The sequence below is a fragment of the Magnolia sinica genome, chromosome 6, assembly GCF_029962835.1.
Source record: "Magnolia sinica isolate HGM2019 chromosome 6, MsV1, whole genome shotgun sequence".
In the NCBI taxonomy this organism is placed as follows: Eukaryota; Viridiplantae; Streptophyta; class Magnoliopsida; order Magnoliales; family Magnoliaceae; genus Magnolia; species Magnolia sinica.
Genome location: NC_080578.1, coordinates 44117469 through 44140170, shown reverse-complemented (window position 1 = coordinate 44140170; position 22702 = coordinate 44117469).

Sequence of the window (22702 nt, the reverse complement as noted above, 5' to 3'; positions counted from 1 at the left end):
GCCGATAGTATCCCGTTAAACCAAGGAAACTACGGATCTTAGATGCAGTCGTGGGCTGGTCCCACTGACGCACTGCCTCAACCTTTGAGGGGTCTACTACGACACCCTCCCTCATCACCACGTGACCGAGGAATTTCACCTCGTTCTGCCAGAACTCGCACTTCCCTAGCTTCGCATACAGTTAGTGGGCATAGAGGGTCTGCAATGCGATCTCTAGATGCTGCATATGATCCTCACGGGTCCTCGAATATATCAAAATGTCATCGATGAAGACCACAACAAACTAATCGAGATATGGACGGAAGACCTCGTTCATCAACTCCATGAAGACCGCGGGTGCATTGGTCAGTCCAAAGGACATGACTTGAAACTCAAAATGACCATAACGCATCCTAAAAGCCGTCTTCGGGATGTCCTCCTCTTGAACCTGAATCTGATGATAACCGGAACGCTGGTCAATCTTCAAAAAGAACTGTGCACCCTACAGCTGATCAAACAAATCATCTATCCTCGGGAGCAGGTACTTGTTCTTGATCATGACCTGGTTGAGCTTGTGGTAATCCACGCAGAGCCTCAATGAGCCATCCTTCTTCCTGACAAAGAGTACCGGCGCTCCCCATGGAGAATTTCTCGGACGGATGAATCCCAACTCACGCGAATCGTCCAATTGTTGCTGCAGCTCGCGTAACTCCATCGGTGCCATACGGTACGGGGCCTTCGATATAGGCGTGGTACCGGGCACAAGATCGATTTGGAACTCAATATGCCGGTGCGACGGCAATCCCGGAATCTCCTGGAACACATCGAGAAAATCACAGACCACCGACAACTGATCGATACAAAAGGCAACAGGCTCCTCGACTGTGCAGGACATCAAACAAGACAATGGCTCTCTTCTGGGCTCGGCAACGAACTGAAACTGCGGCAGGCCTGGTATGCAGAACGTGACTGTCCTCGCGGAGCAGTCCAAGATGGCGTGGTACTTGGCAAGCCAATCCATGCCCAAGATAATATCAAAATCTGTCATCGGCAGCACAAATAAGTCAGCGGGGAAAAAGATATCACCGACCAGAATAGGACAAGACGAACAGAAATGACCCAATGTTATGGTCTTCCCCAAGGGCGTCGATACGGTCAATCCCTCACTCAAAGACTCTATTGGTAATCCAGTCGATCGGTAAAAGTCCTCAGACATGAATGACTACGAAGCACCGTAATCAAATAATACTCGGATGATGCATGCAGAGACTGGAAGTATACCCTCAACGACTCCTCAAGATGACTGCGGGTCCTTTTGAGCCACATAGAATCTAGCCTGAGCTGGCTGGGGAGGTGCCTGTCCCCTCGAAGGATGCTTTTGCTGCTGTCGCTGAGGCACTCGAAACTGCTGCCTCTACTTCTATGGTCTCAGAGGCTGGTGCTGATGCTGCTGCTGAGGGGGCCTCAGTGGTGGAATCTGTTGTCGCTGCTCGTGTGGAAGCTACTGCGGTGCTTTCGGCTGCTGTGGTGCTCTCGGCCGCTGCTGCTGAGGTCGGGGAGACTCCCACCTACGGTGTCCTATCCCACCGCATCCATAGTAGGTATCAGAAAGCTGTCTCTAAGATGGTGCCGCTGGGGGTGCCAACGGTGCTACTGGTGCTCTGGCGGATGGGTGGCTCCTGTATCTCTGCAGTCGTCGATGCTGCTGGGAGCCACTAAAGGGGGCCTGCCTCTTCCGACCTCTCTTCTGATCTTGATCACTCTGCGTGCTGGCCCACTCTGTCTTGTAAATCTAAGCCCTCCATACTACCGCATGAAAAGTCAGGAGCTCATGCCCAATAACACGGCCTTGAAGACCGTAACGTAAGCCATTCTTGAAACGGCGGGCCTTCCGCCCCTCATCATCCACTAAATACGGTGTGAACCTTGATAGCGCCACAATATGGGCGGCGTACTACGCCACGGTCAGTCCCCCTACACCAGAGTCTCGAACTCCAGTGCTCTCTGACTTCGAATGTGGTCAGGGAAGTACTGCTGCTTAAATTGGTCTATGAAATCCTCCCATGTCCAAACATAATCAGGTCTTACAACATGGGTAACAGAGGTCCACCAATGCTCGGCCTCTCCCTGGAGAAGAAATACAGCCAATCGAACTAGTTGCTGGGTCGTACATGCCATAGTATCGAAGATCTTCTCCACATTGAAGCGCCATCTCTCGACTGCAGTCGGATCTAGCTCGCCCTGAAAACGCAGAGGATCGAGCTGTCTGAACTCTCGGAGAAGGGCGCTCGCAAGCTCTTGCCCTGCCTGTGCGGGCGAAACAACTAGGTGCCTGCCTTGTCCCTGAAGTGCAGCCATCACAGCCTATAACATCTGCTGTAACTGAGAGGCGCTCACATGTATAATCGGCTCCGCATCTGCCTCAGGTGGAGGAATGACATCCTCAGGCTGGGGAGCAGGGATCTCTAGGGGTGGAGCGGGAGCCGCAGGTGGTAAAGCGGGAGCCTTAGGAGGTGGAGCAGGAGTCGATTGGGTCACTCTCCTGCATGGCATGTCTTATAGAAAAGAACAAAGAAGCCTATCAATCCTTGAAAACTCTCGAAGGCACGTTAGGGGACTCAATCAGAAGGTTACGCACTCAGAACCTAAGCGTCTTAAACTCATAGCAAACATGTGATGTTGTCCTCGGTTATTCCCAAGTTATGCTCTGATACTAACTTCTGTCATGCCTCAAACTCAGAAACTGGGCTCACAAAATTTCCGATCACTAAATCCAGCGCCAATAACCTCCGTAATACCTCATTCTCGGCTCCCGGCACCTATACACTAGGTTCCGATCCTAGGATCCTATAAGGAGGATTTTAAACATGATTTTGATTCGTAATGAGCATAACCATAAGCATAACCCACAAACAATGACCATAAGAACACCATCATAAAATCCACTATGATAAAAAAAACTTTGAGTACAATGCATATGAAAGGGAAATACAAGATAATGAAAATAACAGAAACTCCAGAAGCTTAACTGCAGACTCCAACTATGGTGAAGCTACGGTTGCGGCCTGGAATCTCCAGCACGCATCAATCGTGTATAAGCTTATAAAAAGCTTAAAGGGTAGTGTAAGTGTGTGTGCAATATAAGCGTCCTCAGAATGCGAGGTCAGATTAATGTGGAATCATACTGATGAGTACATGAATGCAAGCGGTCGTACCAAGGCTATGCGGTGAAAGATATGAATGCTATCGGCCATATCAAGACCATGCGATGCATAATGTAACTCAAGCATACCAATCCTCATCCCAATCCACATACAACTCATTAAATATCAGTACAGTTCTCATTCTGGATAATCACCGGGGTCTAGTACACTCTACGCTAGCTTGCCGCCCCTATCTGAACGCACAACTGGGAGAGTGGAAAAGACCTCACTATCTGCCTGCCAATATCGGGCCCGACTCGTTGATAGCGGACCCATTCCTCAAACTGATCAAACTCAACCTAGAAATTGCCCCCTCACTCAGGCGGGTAAGGTCACACTCCTTTCCAACCGACTACTACACAGTGGGAGATGCAGCCTACTGGTATACGGCCCTCCCGCGCTCATGTATCCACTCGGTCTCAATGTTGGAGTCATCATCTGGTACCGTCGGGTTTAGAGATTTTCACCCAGGGACATCATGGCGCCCCGATGCTAGAAGTAATATTTTCGGTATCCAATCTGGCCACCCACAATGTGTTTGTGGAGGCAATGGCCCTGATGTCATTAAGGCATACAGTAATCACGTCATACAAATGCGAAGTGCATGAATCACACTACCAGTCATGCAACAATCTTGCGCGTACCGCGCGCTCGTGTAGGGCAACTCCACCTATCAGGGAGCGCATAAACAATTTGCCCAAAGGCATATGCTATGATCAGTCACTCCTCATATCAAGCATACACATGATGCGTATGAGCATGAATCATGGATCTATACTAAACATGTTATATGGTGATGGACTCTGTTCATAACGGAGATGGGCCTAGACGGTCTACACACTACAAGTATGGGCCTATCAATGGTCCTTGGGGAGAGTCATAATGTGGACATTTAACCAACATTATCCTTATAATGTGGTCATCAAACCATCATTGCTCCCAAGGCATAGCCCGCTATAAATGTCAACACATATACTATGGTGGAATCACACTACAATGGGCCTTACGTACATCTTATTGGGCCTCGAACCATGGGCCTTCAATACATCAAATGGATCTCATAACATGGGTCTCGTATATATCAAAGTGGGTCTCGACAACAGGCCACAAACACATTAAGATGGGCCCAATCACATGGGCCTCGCATACGTCACAATGGGCCTCATAACATGGGCCTCATATCTATTAAGGCGGCCTCAACAACGGGCCTCATACAAATCAAGGTGGGCCTCAACAATGGGCCATAAATATGGTAAGTGGGCCACACCACATGGGCCACATGTATATCAAATGGGCCACACTCAAATATAAGTGGTGATAAGGATTTCCACCATTAAAATTCCCAAGGATTTAATGGTGGACGTTCAAACCCACTGTTTTCTATAATGTGGTCCACCTGATCCTAGATCTATCTTATATATATTTTTATTCCATCACAGGCCTTAAAATAATCTCTAAAATGGTTGGACGGTTTGGATGAAACACATGTATCATGGTAGATCCCATAGGGATGGAAAGGATGGACGACATAGATGAGGTGCATACCCATGGTGGGGCCCACACTAATGAAAGGTGTGGATTGCAATACATACATCAGTGGGTCCCACGTGGGGCCCACCATAATGTTTATTTTCCATCTAGCCCATTGACAAGGTCACAAAAAACATGGGGTCCACTGTAATGTTTATCCTCCACCCAACTTGTGGCCAGGTCATGCGGACCTGGGGCCACCATAATGTTTATTTTACACCCAGCCTGTTAGTAAGGTCCCACGGACCAGGGGCCACCGTAATGTTTATTTATCATCCAATCTGTTGACGAGGCCACATAGGCATAGGGCCCACCGTAATGTTTATATGCAATCCAAACTGTTGATAAGGTCACAGGACCTGAATGAATAGGAAAAACAAATTTCATATTTGATCCGAAACTTCTGCAACCCAAAAAGGGTTTCAATGGTAGGCGTCAATCCTCACTGTTCCCAGTGATGTGGTTCCCCCTGAGTTCCAAATGCAGCTAATTTTTGGGGGGACCACCGTCCCAAAGGGGACCTACCAAATGCACGGAGTGGATGTGCATCACATAATGTGGTGGGGCCCACGGCTGGGACCCACGATCCCTGCCCACCCAGCGTCTAGAACGCTGTTGCTTCCTGAGGCGTCAGCAGCTGCAGCAAGCGTTGCTGCCTTATGTTTTTTAAAAAAATTTAAAAATCTTGTGGTTTTTCTCATATGGGGCCCGCATCAGATGAATCCACTCCGGCCATTGGATTCTACGGTCCAAGACCAACCAAATGAGTCCAATATATGGCGTATTTTAGTGTATAGCAATGTTGGAGTGGATTTTGACGGTAAGGCTGCTATTTTCTATGCTATGGCCCGCCCGACGATCAGATTGGCCTCATTTTTTGGCTCAACTCCTAAAATGGGCTGAGCAATAGAATGGACGGCGTGGATTTGATTTGTATATCAAAGTGGGGCCTACATGAGTAGCCTAACCCAAAAGCTCATTTTTTTTTGTTAGCTTGCAAGTACACACCCATATCAGTACATGCACCCCATGTTAGTCACAACCTACGTCCAGCGTCTAGGGACGCTTGACAGCGTGGGTAGTCACAGACATCATGGTAAGTCCCACATGGACATAGCCCACATATTGGATCAACATGATATTGGTGTTTTCCTTCATCTTGGTCGTCCAATGGACCCACTGCAAGGTGGGCCTTGCGATCGGACGGTCAAGCTCATCTTGCACCGAAGTGGCCACAAGATATCTCATAAAAGAAAGAGAGAGAGAGAGAGAGAGAGAGAGAAAATGAGAGAGACGGTGATGGAGGGACCCCGCCACTATTGGCCCCACATGATATAACTCATACATCAAAATGGGTCCCACCAACAAGTGGGCCTTAAAATAAGAATTTAACGGTGGATCACCCTCCTCTAGACCTTCTCCTTGGTCCCTTACCCTCCTTAGCTCCTATGTTTAACCTTTGACGGTGGATGATGGAATTTTGATGGTGGGGATGAGAGATGAGAGGGTGGGCCACACTTGTTGTTTTTAGGAAAACTTGGGAATGCTTAGACGTGTGGAAATTTTTGGGTTGCTTGGAAGTAGAGAGATGGAATGAGAGAGAGAGAGAGAGGAGTGATGGGTGATGGGTGGAGTGATGGGGTTGTAAGAAAGTGATGGGTGAAGAGAGAGAGAGAGAGAGAGAGAGAGAGAGAGAGAGTTGACTTTGGGAATGGGAAGGGATGGGTTGTTGTACTTGGGTATGGCTTGTACTTGACTTGTACTTGACATGAGTGATTGATTGATTGGTAGGACATATTGTAGAGATTCCCTCAAAATTCACAACACGTGGTGTTTTCTTCGAATTGAACGCGGGCCCACATCTTTTGACCTGGGTATCGGATCAGTGTGCGAGTTGCAGCGTTGGAACTGTGGCAACGGCGCGGTCGCTAAGATACAAGTTTCAAGTTGAGCTGACTTTGGTATGTAGGACTCAGCTTAGGGTCACGCGCAAACGTCAGATACGGGTCAGGGGTTGCTAGAATTCGACCGGAAGGACTGAGGAAGCATACGGAACGGTACGGACTACGATACGGGTCTTACACTGCCCCTAGCCTCCAGTTTACATCATCCACCCAGGCCTTCTGGTAGTGTGAAAGTTAGCAAATATCAAGGGCCCCAAGTGTGCCCTATTAAAAAACAAATGGGAGAAGGTCAGGACAACATCCCAACAACAAAATATAAAAAAGAGGGAATGCAGGATGCTCACCTTAATATGAGAGGCCTCCATGGCCATGTGGAGGAGGTTAAGGCACAAGGATAGTATTGCATTCACCTCCTCCTCGGGAAAGTATCCTGACCCCAGCTAGCCAACATGACCATATGCCTCAGAAGGGAGGAAAATAACGACCCCGCCGTCGCTGCTAGAGTTGTACACGAATTGAGTTAACTAGATTAACTCGCTCGACTCAACTCGAAAAAGCTCAATTCAACTCGGTTCGAAACTGAGTTCGAGCCTAATCGAGATGATTTTTTGAGCTCGAAAAAATTTCAAGTCGAGTTTGAGCTTGCCTGAGCTCGAGTCGACTCGAATTGAACCTCAACTCAAATTGACTCAGATCGAATCGGCTCGGAGACTTGGTTATGTTGATATTGATGTTGCTTGCCAAGTGTTTGATGAAATGACTAAATGAAGTGCTGTTTTGAATGCATATATTCACCGTGGGATAGGCTAGTGGCGAAGGAATGGGATGAAACAAATCACTACAAAAAAAAAAAGAATTTCACATTATAAAACTACACTCAAATCATGATTTTGATGTTGCTCGCCCAATGTTTGATGAAATACTTATGAGTTGTTGTTACTGTTTTTCATTATGTGAAAATTTAAAGATGCCCTCTACGTGTTTGAGAAAATGTCGCATAGGCTCGAACTTAGCTCGAACTGGCACGAGCTGTTGACCGAACTGAGTCGAGTTGCTCAGTCAAGCTTGAGGACCGAGCCAAGCCGAGTCGAGTTCGAACTTGAATTAACTACTGGCCGAGCCGAGACGAGCAGGGCCAAGTTTGACTCGGTTCGACTTGTGTACAACTCTAGTCGCTGCCCCCTCAGGAGCCGAGTCTTGGTGCTCATACGCACCCTTTAGAGCTTTGATAGCCTCAACCAGGGCCTCTTCAACATGGGTGAGAGACGAATCCAAGTAGACTACCTCCCTCGAGGGCATGCTCGAGGAGGGGGAGCCCAATGCAACTGAAGTTGGAGTTGCCCCTTGGCAGTCCATAGGGGCAGCTACAACATCTACCTCTCCTGCAACATCTGCCTCTTTACCCGCCTAAATAGACAAAGGTGGAACTTCGGGGGCAACCTCAGTTATCACCATCTCTTCCACACACGCAACAAACCTACCTATGGAGGGACCCAGCATAGAATGGCGAACAAGGGCTAGCAGGGCTGTACTCCTGACAGTAGCCTTTAGCCACTCCATCTCAGTATGGATGACAGATTCCTTCTCTTTGGTTGAAGATGATCCAACATTTCTACATAAAGTTGAAATCGAAATCATTCAACGCTACAACATTCATAAAAACCAAATGGAAGGAGAAAGAAATTGTATTTGCCCACCGAGCTTGCCATAGAGAGGCCAAGCTACTACTAGGTCTAAGGAGTGATCAACCTCCTACAATCTCGCTAGGTGGCAAGTCGCACCCTAGCGATCTTGATTTGGAGAAGAAGGAAAGAAAAGTGGTTAGGTTGAGATTTGGGAAAAGTTGCAAAAGACAAAAATAAGAAAGCAGGTCAGACATTTACAAAATATGATCATGCAAAATCTAAGTGTGACAGCATAGCTCAGGTTCTGACCTGGGAGAGCGACGGAGGTAGGAACTCAAACCCGCAATCCACCCAACTTCACCGCAGGGGCCTTCCACTCTCTTATAGAGAAAAACCACATGTCCTTCTAACCCTTGTTGGGGGACGCATTGTTTATGATTATGGTCTGACCCTTGATCGACCAAGAAGAGAAATAATACCAGCCTTGAGCTTGGGATGCTCTTGGCTTGGTACAGGTAAAGGAACTCATCAATGGAGAGCTCAGAATTGTCGACTTGCTGCCACAAAATGTAGCAGCCAAAAACAATCCTCCATATGTTAAGGTTGAGTTGTCATGGGGCGACCCTTAGACAGTGGAGCATCTCTTTCACCATAAGATGAAAGAGTAGCCACAAGCTGCAAAAAAAATAAATTTGGGTATAAGGCCAACTCCCTCGAAGGAGGCTGGCTTGGGAGTTCCTCGTCCATGGGAACCGAAGCCCCATCGAGCTCGGGATCACGTATTCAGACCGAAGAGACTGCAAGTCCCCTGTCTACAACCTAGAAACAAAGATGTTCGCCATATGGGCCCATTCCTAGAAGACGAGTAGGCCGACTACACTTAGGGCGAAGAGGCCCCCCCTGCTCGAGGTTCTATTTTTTATGATGGTTCCCTAGGAGGAAGATTGGGTCCCTGAGACCCTAACCTCAAAGATGGGCAAATCAGAAGTCTGTACTATTACTCACAGACTCCCCATGAAAAGCCTTGGAGATAGAGGCCATGCAAAATTCTCCCCAAAAGACATAAAAAAGAAATCACAAGGGAATTAGAAGGAAGAAGATATAAGAGAATAAAGGAGAAAGAAGACCAAGCATACTGGAGAATACCGAGATTTCATATTGATATTTTGAAGGGGACTCACTACCTAAAGGCAGGGAAGAATGATCAGGTCAACGGAGCTCGGGCTTCGCAAAATCAAGTTTATGAACAAGGGGGAAAGCCTCTACTTATACTGTCTTCATGATAGTGCATTTAATGCTTGCACAAACTATGTAGGCTTGAGGAGATGCTTTGACTGATGTGCAGCTCCATGTGGCAACACAGAGTTAGCCCAAGTAACGCCATGATGACCCAAGCAACAATCGTCTGTTGGTGAATCGTACAGAGGCCGAACAATGCTCGCCAATTAATGGGCATCCCTCGTACGACGCAATCATCATCATATCTTTATTTATTCCTATGACGGGCGCTGCCTTTTTTGTTCCCACCCTCATCATTAGACAAAAAATTTGAGGCAAAAAGACCGGCCTACTTAGAATTTGAAATTCAGTTCTTGTGCCTCTGGACCAGTTTAGGCTCCTACTTCCTAAGCTCGTGCACGACGAGCTCGGAAGTGGGGGTGGTGGGGCAACTGTTATGGGCAAAATCAAACTGGCATGTTGTATAAGAAATGCAACCAATCATAGAAGGGGTCCCTTAGAGTTGTGTCAATTAGAATACCAGGATGAACTTCTTAGGTGAAGCATCAATGGTGAGACAAGCCATGGACTGACCCCTGAGCAGACCTGCTTAAAGGTAGAGTTTAGTAATAAGACTCACCTCCCGAGCTAACTAGATCAAGCTTGACTTGAGAGGCAGAAAATCTAGAGAGAATTTCACCTCGGACTAAGAAAAGATTTGGCAATATTCTATCCAAAGATCGCACCAACCAAGGCAGCTTGACGATACTACCGGAAGTGGAGTTTCATCTAAATAAAGGATGCATATGGCAAATCTAGTATACATAAGTTCAGAAATTGCTTAAGCATCTTATACATACACCTACTTACATTAGGGACGGCTAAGCACCAAGAACCATTACTCAAGTTTCGTTTATACTTTTACACTAGTTCGTGACTTAAGCATCACAGTGTACCCAACCACCGTGACACCCATTTGTCCTTTACATCTCGTGGTTAGAGGCACACGTGTGCCTACAGCTGTCCCAACCCTATCCATATTCAAGCAACCATCCATCCACTTTTTTTATAAGCCCGTCAGTAAGATATATATGGACGGATGTAGACTACATGGTGGGGATTAAACTCTTTTTTTTTTCTTTTTCTTTTTTTCATTATTTTTTAGGCGCAAAAGTAAGACTAATATAAAGATAGATGCTCACAACGAGGATTAAACTCCTTCTGTTGAAACTTCTGGGGCCTCATAAGTTTTGGATGAAGTTGATATCTGTGTTTTCTCTTCATCGGGGTCAATGTGTTTTCTCTTCATCGGGGTCAATGTAACTTTATAAATAAGTTGGATGCCAAATAAACATCACGGTGGGCCTTAGAAAAGTTTCAACGCTGCGAATCATTATCACCGCTGCTTCGTATGCTGTGATCCACTTGAGCCTTGGATCTCCCTTAAATTTTGGTACTAATTCTTAAAATGATGCCAAAAAATTAGATAAACGGTATGGATAAAACCCATACATCACGGTGGCCGCTCAAAGCTCCTGCCCGTTCTAAGCAGTGGGGCGCGATCCGGCTTCCACAACAGGTACCCACCCTAATCAGGTTGGTGATGTGTGGTACACCACCCAATTTGCTGCTGGGAAACGCTACCAACCTAGCTGGTGTGCGTACAAGCGCTGAGCTCCAAGTTGTAAGAACGGTTCAAAGGAGATCAGAGTTACATGGGATATAATGATATCCACACCGTTCATCTATTTGCAAAGATGATCTTAGTGTACGAACCCAAAAACGAGTCATATCAAAAACTAAAGTGGACCACATCACAAATAGTAGTGGGACAATTATTCTCACCATTAAAACATTTGTAGGCCCCTGTAACGTTTATTTTCCATCCAATCTGTTCATAAGGTCACACAGACCTAGATGAAGAGGAAAAGCAAATATTATAATGATCCAAAACTTATTTGATCCCAAAAGGGTTTTAAACGTTCAATTCCTCACTGATTTTTTCATTGTGGCCCACTTGATTTTTGGATTTGTTTTATTTTTGGTTTCAAGGCTTACGACAAGATCAGAAAATGAACAGACGGTTTGGGTATAACATATTCCTTATGATGGGACCCACAGAATTGGTGACGTCAACACACTAGCCTCGTGTGTGGTACACCAGCCAATCCGCTTCCGGCAAAATAGCTGTCAGGCCTGCGATTCGATGTAAATGCTGTGGGAGAGTTGTCCTTTTTTTACACTGCTGGAGAAGCGCGGCGCTTTAAGAAGGAGAGAGAGAGAGAAAAAACCATCTATGTTGCTCGACCCGAGCATAGTTTTGGCATCCTTCGGACCTTGGTTCGTACAAGTTAGACTGGTTTGATAATGGTATGGCAGGCCGTTAGTGATGGTCCATGACCCAAAAATTATCCTTGGGGGGCAATTCTAATGCTTTGATTAGTGTTAAGAAAGCACACGGATTCACATTCAACTGAAAATGGCTAAAGCTTGGACGACTAGGATATGCCAATCTACGGGATTTTTGTGGCAGGATGTGTTCCTTATGTGATGTTCCCACTCAACGGGCTGGATCATTACGCTATCAGCTACACTATGATCAGGTGATACTCATGTCATGTTCCCACTCAACGGGCTGGATCATTACGCTATCAGCTACACTTTGATCAGGTGATACTTCCTTGAGCAATGTGGTAATGGAATGGGTCGAGTGGGCCCACGGTAAGGGCCGCACGTCTTTGGTGTCTTGGGTGAGCCCGGGGTCTCACCTATTCCGCTTCCTAAACCACTCCCATTTCACAGCGAGCCTTAGGTAAGATCCTGAGCTCACCCAAAACAGTGTGGCCATCATGGTGGTCCCACTGTCATGTAGGTATTTTGAATCTATATATGTCACATATTTGTTTGTCCAACCACATTATCCATCTAGTTTTTCAGATCATTTTAATGCATTATCCAAAATATAAAGTACATCTAATTACCATGTGGACCATACCATAAGAAACAATGGTGATTGACCATTAATGAGCCACATAAGTTTTGAATCAAGTTGAAAAATTGTTTTATAGCTTAATCCAAGCTTATGTGACCTTATCAACCTTTCAGATGGAAAACAAAAAATGCTATAGAAACATTAAGGTGTGCCTAAAGAAGTTTTTAATGGTAGGGCATTCAATTACCATTGTTTCCTATGATAAGGTCTACCTGATTATTTGATCTAATTCATTTTTGTGATAATGTCCTAAAATGATCTAGAAAAACAAATGGACCTCGGGTCACCCAAGACGATGCAACCCTTACCATAGAGCCCACCTTGATGTATGTATTTTGTATCCATGTCATCCATCCATTTTCCCAATCATTTTGCAACATTATCCAAAAAATGAAGCAAATCCAATTATTAGGTGGACCATACCATATGCAACCATAGTGATTGACCATTAATGGGTTGCAAAAGTTTCATATCAAGATGATATTTATTCTTAGCTTCATCTAGGCTTATATGATGTTATCAACCAAATGGATGGAAAATAAATACTACAAAAATGTTAAGGTGCGCCCAATTTTATTTTACTTTAATATTAAGGGGTTAAATCACTATAGCTTCCTATGGTATGATCACCTGAGAATTGGATATGCTTCATTTTTAGGATAATGCCCTAAAATGATATGGAAAAATGGATAAACAACGTGGATGCAAAATACATACATTAAGGTGGGCCCCATGTTAAGGGCCACATAGTCTTGGGTAATTCTTGGGTCTCGCCTAATCCCATCCAATTTTAGCGGTCATTAATTAAAATAACTCCTAATTATGACATCATAAAGACACTAATCTCAGCATTTAAAGTTATTAATGTTTTAATCCCTTATGAACTTTTTACATTTTTTAAGGATGAAAATGCCGCTCTGCTAGCCGCCCCCTCATACAACGCTAGCGTGTCACGGAAGTTGAGAAGGCCTTTTAAAAATGGGGGAGTGAGTCTTACTAAATTAATGATTGGGGACACCCCTTGGCTGATATGATCTACTCTCTTTACTCTAACAATCGTAAACCCATAGTATGGTCATTCCATTTTTTGAACTGTCTGTGGCCCATAACTTCATGAGCGCTATGCTCTAATTTTGGTTTGTTTCCACTAGCGTGATCCATCGGTAATGAGTTATGCACTTAAACTTTGTCATATGGCATGAAATTAAAATCCATTTTCATGTGGACGACTTGGATTTGTTCTAAGTCAAGCCAGTGAGCCCCACTTAAGACGTGGGATGGGTTCAATAGGTGGGGCCCTTGGGAGGGAAAGGCCATTTGGCCTTTTTTTTCTTCTTCTTCTTCTTCTTCTTCTTCTTCTTCTCTCTCTCTCTCTCTCTCTCTCTCTCTCTCTCTCTCTCACACACACACACACATTCTTCAGAGCAATAGACCACACAAAATACGAATTACCATCGATGATTGTTAGTTATACAGATGGGCAACCCACTCTCGGCAATGATGACAAACTCCAGACAATCTTCGTGAAATGACAGGGAAGTTCTAGGCATAAAAGAATGGTTTTTTCTTTTGAAACTATCCGACCACATTCTCTGGAAGCTATGGCGCCTACAGGTAATTTTTATTATCATTGGTGGCTATCAATGGTGGGAATTTGTGAAGGGAGGAGGGTGTGGTGATCCCCTTTGTAGTTTCTTTTTATGATTTTTGTTTTTATGAATGTCATTTTCATGTTTGAATGGTTAAGTTTGTGGAAGGGAGGAGAATGTGGTTTTTATATATATGGTGTATGTATGGTGAAGAGTTTGGTGGTCACCAATATGGACTGTGGATCGTTGATATTATATGAGGTTCGCCGATATGATCTATTGATCGACGATCCAAAGTTAATATCGACGATCCACACTTATTATCGGTAATTCATAGTCCAAGCGCATTAATAAATTACGGATGGTGTCTTTATATGAATTGGTATGATTACATGTAAATCTATTTATTTATCTTTCAAACACTACAAAATCCTTACTCTTAGAGAGAAAACCTGGTGCTTACTTGGAATACTTTAATACAAGTGTACTTTATATTGCCGATAAACACTACATTTCGCTGATACTCACCGTGGTTCGCCAATAGACAATGTGGATCACCGACACTCGTTGCGGTTCACCGATACAGTATAATATCAGTGATCTGTAGTGAGTATCAGTGATCCACATTGTGCATCAGCGATCCGCGTTGAATATGGGCAATCCAAAGTGAGTATCAATGATTCACAACATGTATCAGTCATCTAGCTTATTGCTCATCCATAGTGAATATCGGTGATCCAGAATATGTAATGCAATACAAATAGTGTCTTTAAATCGCCGATGTGTGTTGGTATGATTACACTTAAATCAAATACTTTGTCTTTCATGGAATCCTTCCGCAAGATGAGAAAACTTGGTATGCAATTAAAGTACAACGGTGCACAGGTCTCCCTCGAGTGCTCAATAGAATTTTTATGGGTATTGAAAGAAAATTTCAGCAATTGCCTTGTCAGGGCAAAGATATTTAGAAATACCCAATTCAGATATTTGCTTGCTTTCGATGAAAGCAAATGGAGGGCAAATGCAGAGGTGCCTCAATGATCTTCAATTTGACTTCCATGACGCCATTCTTAAATTCAGGGATATGGACTTTGACTTAATTTTGGGTCTTAAGTGGTCAGGAGAGGAAGAATTAATGCAGATTGTATTGAGACCCGCTCCTTGTCATCAGATCAGGTGGGGGATGCTTTAGCTATTGTGGATGAGGTGGTGGCCATTCCCGATGACATTCATGAGCTGAGGGGCCATGTCGAGGTGGTGTCATCATTTGTGACACCTCACCAGGTTGCAAGTGGGGTGGTATATGAAAAGGATGGGAAGGTCGTACACGAAGTCCTTTGATATAAGTGATTAGTCCATATATGGCACCTTGCACCAAGAAAGAAAACATTTTGCCCAACAAGTATGTAATTATGAACCTGTTACGAATGGTTAACACTGGGGGATTCGAAATGGTTAAAGCAGTATACGATTTATATGAAAATTTTCACTGATCATCGTATAGAACATCTTAATGCATATCATTAGGACCGCATGTTTGTGTCAGCAATTTTCTGGGTAATGTCCATTTACTGATATGTACATTTCACTTATATTGTAGTCATCTAACTTTCAATATTTTAATTCATTTGTGATGACAACTTTTCAAGAGCTTTGTTGAGGTTTTATAACATTATGGTGTCGATGACCATAAAAAAGAGATGAAATTTTGAAATTTATTAGCAATAATGTCCTAAGTTTTATTAAAGGGCATCACTTACAAAAGTAAATGCGAAACTTCGAATGTGTAAGTTTGTCACTAAACTTATATGTGATATTATAAGTTATATTTGTTGTAAATGTGAAAATTAACTTAATGTTATAAGTTGTGTTTGCTGAAGATATACTCATAATATTTCTTATGTGTGTTGTAGGTATATTTTCTTATCAATGTCTAAAGCGAACATTGGGTTTTGATCGTCATACAACCCTATGAAAGACATGTTAGGTTTCTTTATAACATCCAAACTGAATGGAATGATTATTACGACGAGGAATATATTAGCTTCAAAGAGGATATGAGCTGGTTGTTCCATCTATGTGATAAGGGGAATGCATTTCGAATATATAGTTAAAAGCTTCAAATGCATTGTTCGAGTGCAATGAAGAATCTCTTGAAATGGTTGGTTTTACTATTTATTTGTAAATTTGTTATCGTCTATTGGTTTGCCTTCAATAACTCATGTAGATAGACCAACAACACAACATATGAATATTCGAATGAACCCATAACTTTAGTAGTTGTGATTCCCTTACTGATATATGCATTCATATAACTAACATCAACCATGAACTCCTTGTACATTTCGTGTTGTATATCGCTTGGCTTGCATGCTAAGCCCTTCCTCATTTGAGTAGCAGCAATCTCGCTGCATATCTTCCTCGTTGCTTGTCGATGATGTCTCCATGTCCCTTTATAAGATGCTTTACGTTTACCATTATCATTCTCATTCTTTGCAGACTGTGCCTAATGACAAGTTATCGCCTCAGAAGATTGGCTACATCTGTGTTCAGGTCGGTATGTTTTTATTTTGAATGCACCAGCATCATCTACCCTTGATACATGTAACCTCCAACTACAACTTTCAATTAGACATTTAATCATGTATCTCCATTTGTTTACTTTCAATACTTTATATTATAAGTGGGGTCGCATTACAAACCTACAAAGTGTCAACTTTAGCCAACCCTCGTCCATATACATTTATCTGACAGATATTTCACTGCGATCATCAACAAAAGCTACATATTAGGAAATTTCGCATTAATGAATGCAGCGTCGACTTCATTTATGTCAAGTGCTGACATTTCGCATAGTGTGAAGATGACATCTATTGTAGTATGATTCAGTGACATTGTCGTCATCTATCATAATTTGTGAACCAACTGAGATGATGTCATGCTTAGGGTAAATAATTTTCATTTTAATGTCATATTCCTCAGACATTGTATTTATAATCTTGTGCACTATAGATAGTAGCTCTTCGTATCTAATTTCACTGCTCAGAAGGACCATCTTATTCTTATTCATTCTTGTAATCATATTTTCTTTGGTCATATACTAGCTCCCCATCGTAATGGCATCATATGGGGTAGATAGGCATGATACTCAAACTTTGTTATACATGAAAGGAAAATTGCTTCGCCTATTAGCATTGGAATTATAATATCTCCATATTCAATGTGCATCTTCGTTTTGCATTTAAAACAAGATCATCATTAATTAGGATTCGTGTATATCAAAAAACAGAAAATACATGTTACCCCAATCTTGTGAAAAAGCATTGACAGAGTTACCGGAAGCTCCTCATATTTAATTTTGTTGTTCATAAGGACCACCTTATTCCTGTCATCCTTTTTATCCTATTTTTCTCGTTCATATACTAGCTCTCCATCATAATGGCACCACATGGGTTGGATAGGCATGATGTTCAAACTTTATTATACTTAAAAGAAAAATTGCTTCGCCTGTTGGCGTTGGAATTACAATATCTTCATATTTGATGTCCATATTCATTTTACATTTAAAACAGGATTACCACTGGTTAGTATTCTTATATATATATATATATATATATATATATATATATATATATATATATATATATATATATATATATATATATATATACATAAAATACATGTTACCCTAATCCTACGAAAAAGTATTGAAATAGTAACTAGAAACTCATGAAAATGGAAGTAATGAAGCCTGAATGGAAGTAATGACGCATTCAGCTCACCAAAGTGGATCTCATGAAGGTGGCACTAACAACTCCTAACTAAAATTATGTGGATTATCTACAACACACATTTATAAGCTTAGCGTAGCTTATAATTACGGCTAAATCCTAGAAGGGGGTAAATAAGAGCACTTAAAAATTCTTTCCTACTTAAATCAATTTACCAATTTAAACTGAAAAGGAAAATAACATTTAGGCTTTCTAGCCAAGTGGGTCCAATCACATAATACACAAATGATGCAACAATAAGCAACTAGTCTACAAGTAGATAGTGAGATTATGTGTGATTACAAGTGCTTAGCATGCAATCCAATTCAAGCATTTATATGATATAACTAACCAAACACATAAGTATGAATATAATTGCAAACATCCACAATCGCCAAACACAAGCATCTATAGTGGTTCAATTTTCCTACTCCACTCCCGATGGATGCACTCACTTGAGTGTACTAGTATTTCACTATCTTAGGAGTTTTTAATAAGTTCACTCCTAACTTTTACAAGTGTATACTCTCACCAGAGGCCTACATAAGGACTTGACACATGAAACTCTTATGTCAGAGGAACATGTTTCCACTTGTATCAGTGGCTCCCGCAAGATACTTTATTTGGTTTTCTATCGGCTAACTAATAATCACTAGTGGTCCAAGGCCTTACGTACATGTTCACAACCCCAAGTGTAGGGTCGCGATGTATTAATAACTCAGTAAGACCGAGGTTGAATCCACATGGACTAAACTTGTGCGTATTCTGAAAATAACTACAACTAAAACTATAAAAGATCTAAATTGAAATCTGAATAATTGAGAGAAATGATGAATAATTTTGATTACAATTTATAGATTTAAATGTAGGAACTAAGGTGTCAAGGATCCACTTGTAGCTATGAAGATGCTACCTTACTTGATTCAAGGAACACAATTGGAATTGGAGTCCTATCCTATCCAATTGGAAGATAAAGCAATTTAAATCAAATCTGAACTTTTTGTTGACCTAATTCTCAATGGAGGAGAATTGTGATGATTAGAAGGGATTCCATTACCCTATCATGCCCAAGAGACGATGGTGAACAACAGGATTTACCAATCTCACAATCTCAAAATAGGAAAAGAAGATATTGAAAGCTATCACAGCATCTATTGTAATTTAAGTCACAATAAATAGAAAACTGAAAATATTCCTTTAATATCAAACTATAAATCAATGAGGTTCAACAAGAACAAGAATCAAAGCAAGATAATCATCCAAACACGCTACAAGCTTTACCTCTTAGCCCTAGGTAATAGGTTTAGCTAACTATAAACATGATTGAAACCAAATCTCTTAAACAAAGAATGAAAAATAAACTAGGGAAGAAGAGAAACTCTTGGACGGATGCTCCACCCTTGTGCTATTCTCCTTGAGACCTTTCCAAACCCTAAAAGATGCTTTAGAGCATCTTAGTGAGTTATATTTATAGTTGTGGAATTTCAACTTTCACACCGAGTTAGAAAAATCTAGAAACCACTTCAAATTTACACACTTTGTGCACTTTTCAAAAAGACTTCCAAAACTTTCATTTTTAGACTCGGAATTTCAAAATATATTTTTTCAAGACAATTTTCATGAATATGTTTTTTTAGGACAATTTTTAAGATTCCTTTTCTTTTTTTTCACTTCAAATCTTCGATTCTCTTCATTCCTCACTTGGTTTCCTTAGATATTTGGCATTTGAATTCTTCATTAATGATTTTCAAATATTTATTTAGTAATCTTTTGAGTATAAATTTTCCTTTTATCATCAATTTCACCTTAAGCTCTCGAAATCATCTCGCATATGAAAACATGCATAATTAGGTCGATTAAGCACTATTATATTTATAAAACCAAGGTATAAATAGGAATAAATATGTAATATTTCACACTCAACACACTTCTCAACTAGCATTTTACTAGTCCCGAGTAAAATATGCGTAAAGTGATCTTCAATCTTCATTGTTCAAATCACTTTCAGAAAATAATCTTTTGTGCAATCAAGTATAAATGAGTACAATCTAAAGAAGTGAGAGTGTAATTTTGAAAACCTAGAGCCGAATCACACGAGTAATCAATCAAAAAGTTTCTTTATTAATTATTTATAAGCATAAGTTCATATATCAAAATTTCCCAATGTACTTAGTGAATTCTATTTACTTTCCATAACATACTACTATTTCATAATGTTAACCATGCTCATTACCCTAAGTTTTATTTAATAATCAAGTACTAATTTCGAACTTATCACATTTTTCTTCTTTTTCTAGTTTTTGATTTTATATTGACAGTCCCTTTTAATTATTCATTCCTTTTAGACTTTTTATTCATTTTCAGTCTTTTCATCATACATGACCTTTTTGTCAATCTTTTTATTTTTTTTAACTGGTTCTTTTCATATTTTTAGGGTGGATAAAATTCTTCATACATAATTCTCAATATCTATCAATTATACACATACTAACAAGGAGAAATTCTAGTACAATTAATAGAAAGAAATTTGAATGTGGCTTGTGACTTAGATTAACATGATATTCAAACATCCTCTTAATTGATTAAATGAAAGAACTTAAGCGATAATCTTACTCAGTTGATCAAACTCCAACAATTTTAAATTCAATCTCTTATCTTGTCATCAAATCTTAAAGCATTCTTAATTCCATAAATTATCATCTTCCAAACATGTTTTTGACTTAAAAAATTAAAAATTTTCACAATTTTTGCTCAAAACTAAGAAAACACTGATTAGTTTACCTAATCCACACCCCCAACCTAAAACCTACATTGTCCTCAATGTAAAAGATATAAGTATGCAATGCACATGAGATAACGAAAAGAAATGGAAAGTGGTGGGAAGATAATACATGAAGAAGTAGAACTGAGGCTTTTTCAAAGTTCTTAACACGTAAATGGGTTAGCATGAAGACTAAACAATGAAGGAATGGACATGTTAATCCTGATCCTAAATTCTATGAAAGAAATAAACTTAACTACACCTCCATCAGACTAGTAGGTTAATCCTGATACACAGGATCAGTCAAAGGCATGGACATGTTATCTGAATCAAACTTCTCAACAAATGGCATGAGTTGATGTCCATTCACTTTGAAAACATTGCCATTCGTCGAATTTTTTATTTCGACAGCCTCATGAGGATAAACATTAGTAACAATGAAGGAATCGGTCCAACAAGATCGAAGTTTACCTAGAAAAAGTTATAATCGAGAATTGTACAGAAGTGAATTTTTTGATCGGTTATGAATGATTTTCAAAGAATGTTCCTGTCATGGAATACCTTCATCCTGTCCTTGTAAATTCTTGAGTTCTCATAAGCATCGTTCCGGATTTCTTCAAGTTCATTCAATTGAAATTTACGTAGCAAGCCAGCGTTATCCAAATTAAAGTTCAGATTTTTGATAGCCTAGTAGGCTCTATGCTCCAGCTCCATAGGTAGGTGACAAGCTTTCCCACAGACGAGTCTAAAGGGAGACATTCTAATGGGGGTCTTAAAAGCTGTATAGTAAGCCCATAAGGCATCAATCAAGCGAATTGACCAATCCTTACGGTCAAGGTTAACTTTTTTTTCCAAAATTTGTTTAATTTTCTTATTGGAAATCACAGCTTTCCCGCTTGTCTACGGGTAGTATGGAGTGCTTACTTTATGAGGGATGTCATATTTCTTCATTAAGTTTTCAAATGGCCTATTACAAAAGTGTGAACCTTCATCACTAATGATGGCCTAAGGCGTCCTGAACCGGGAAATGATATTTTCTTTTAAGAATCGAATGACCATTTTATGATCATTATTCCGGCGTGGGATCGCTTCGACCCACTTAGTGACATAGTCTACTACTAACAAAATATAAATATTCCCAAAGAATTGGGGGAATGGTCTCATGAAATCAATGCCCCAACAATCAAATGCTTCAATGATAAGAATGGGGTTCATAGGCATCATATTTCAACAGGACAACTGTCACACCCCAAACCCAGAAATCAAGCTCATAAAATTTTCGATCGTCGAATTCAGTGCTGACAGCCTCCGTAATACTCCATTCTCGGCTCCCAGTGCGTATACGCCAGATTTCAATCCTGAGATCCTACAAGGAGGATTTTCCAATGTACATTTAACTCATAATGAGCATAACCACAAGTTTACCCAAATCACAAAGGCAATATCCTCATCACATATCCACTAATATAAACATTTAAATACAATGCTGGAAGGGAAATACATATATTAAAATCAAAGCTCCGGAAGACAGTTGCACGCTCCAAGCTCAACGTTGCTGCGACCTAACGCCACCTGCACGCATCTATCGTGCATATGCTTATAGAAAGCTTAGAGGGTGGTGAAAGTGTGTGCGCAAGATAAGTGTCAAGCACACAAATACAACGCCATAATCATACAATGTCAGAAGTACTGGCAAGATCATAAATCATACAATATTAAAGTAAGCGGAAATACGAGCAAGTCCATGAGTCAATCAATATTAGAATATGTAATACAGATCAGCTATGAAATGAGGACTCATAAAGAGCCAAATATCATATGCCGATGATGTAATGTAATATACAATTCTTGATAAGTTCACAAATAACGTCAACTATACCCAGACCATATAAATGTAGAAACACAGTAATCCAAAATGTCATATACCGCGGATGTAATGCCCTATGCGGTGCGAATGAAATGACCATGCTGGAGTGTGAAGTCGGGATGATAGTACGTTGTATCACAGGCTATGGGGTCCATCACATGGGACTTCTATCCAAACCAGTCTCATACCTAATTTGGATAGTCAGACTCAATGTGGTGAACTCCTGATCTCAAGTTAGTCACGCGCCCCAACTGAAATCCCGGC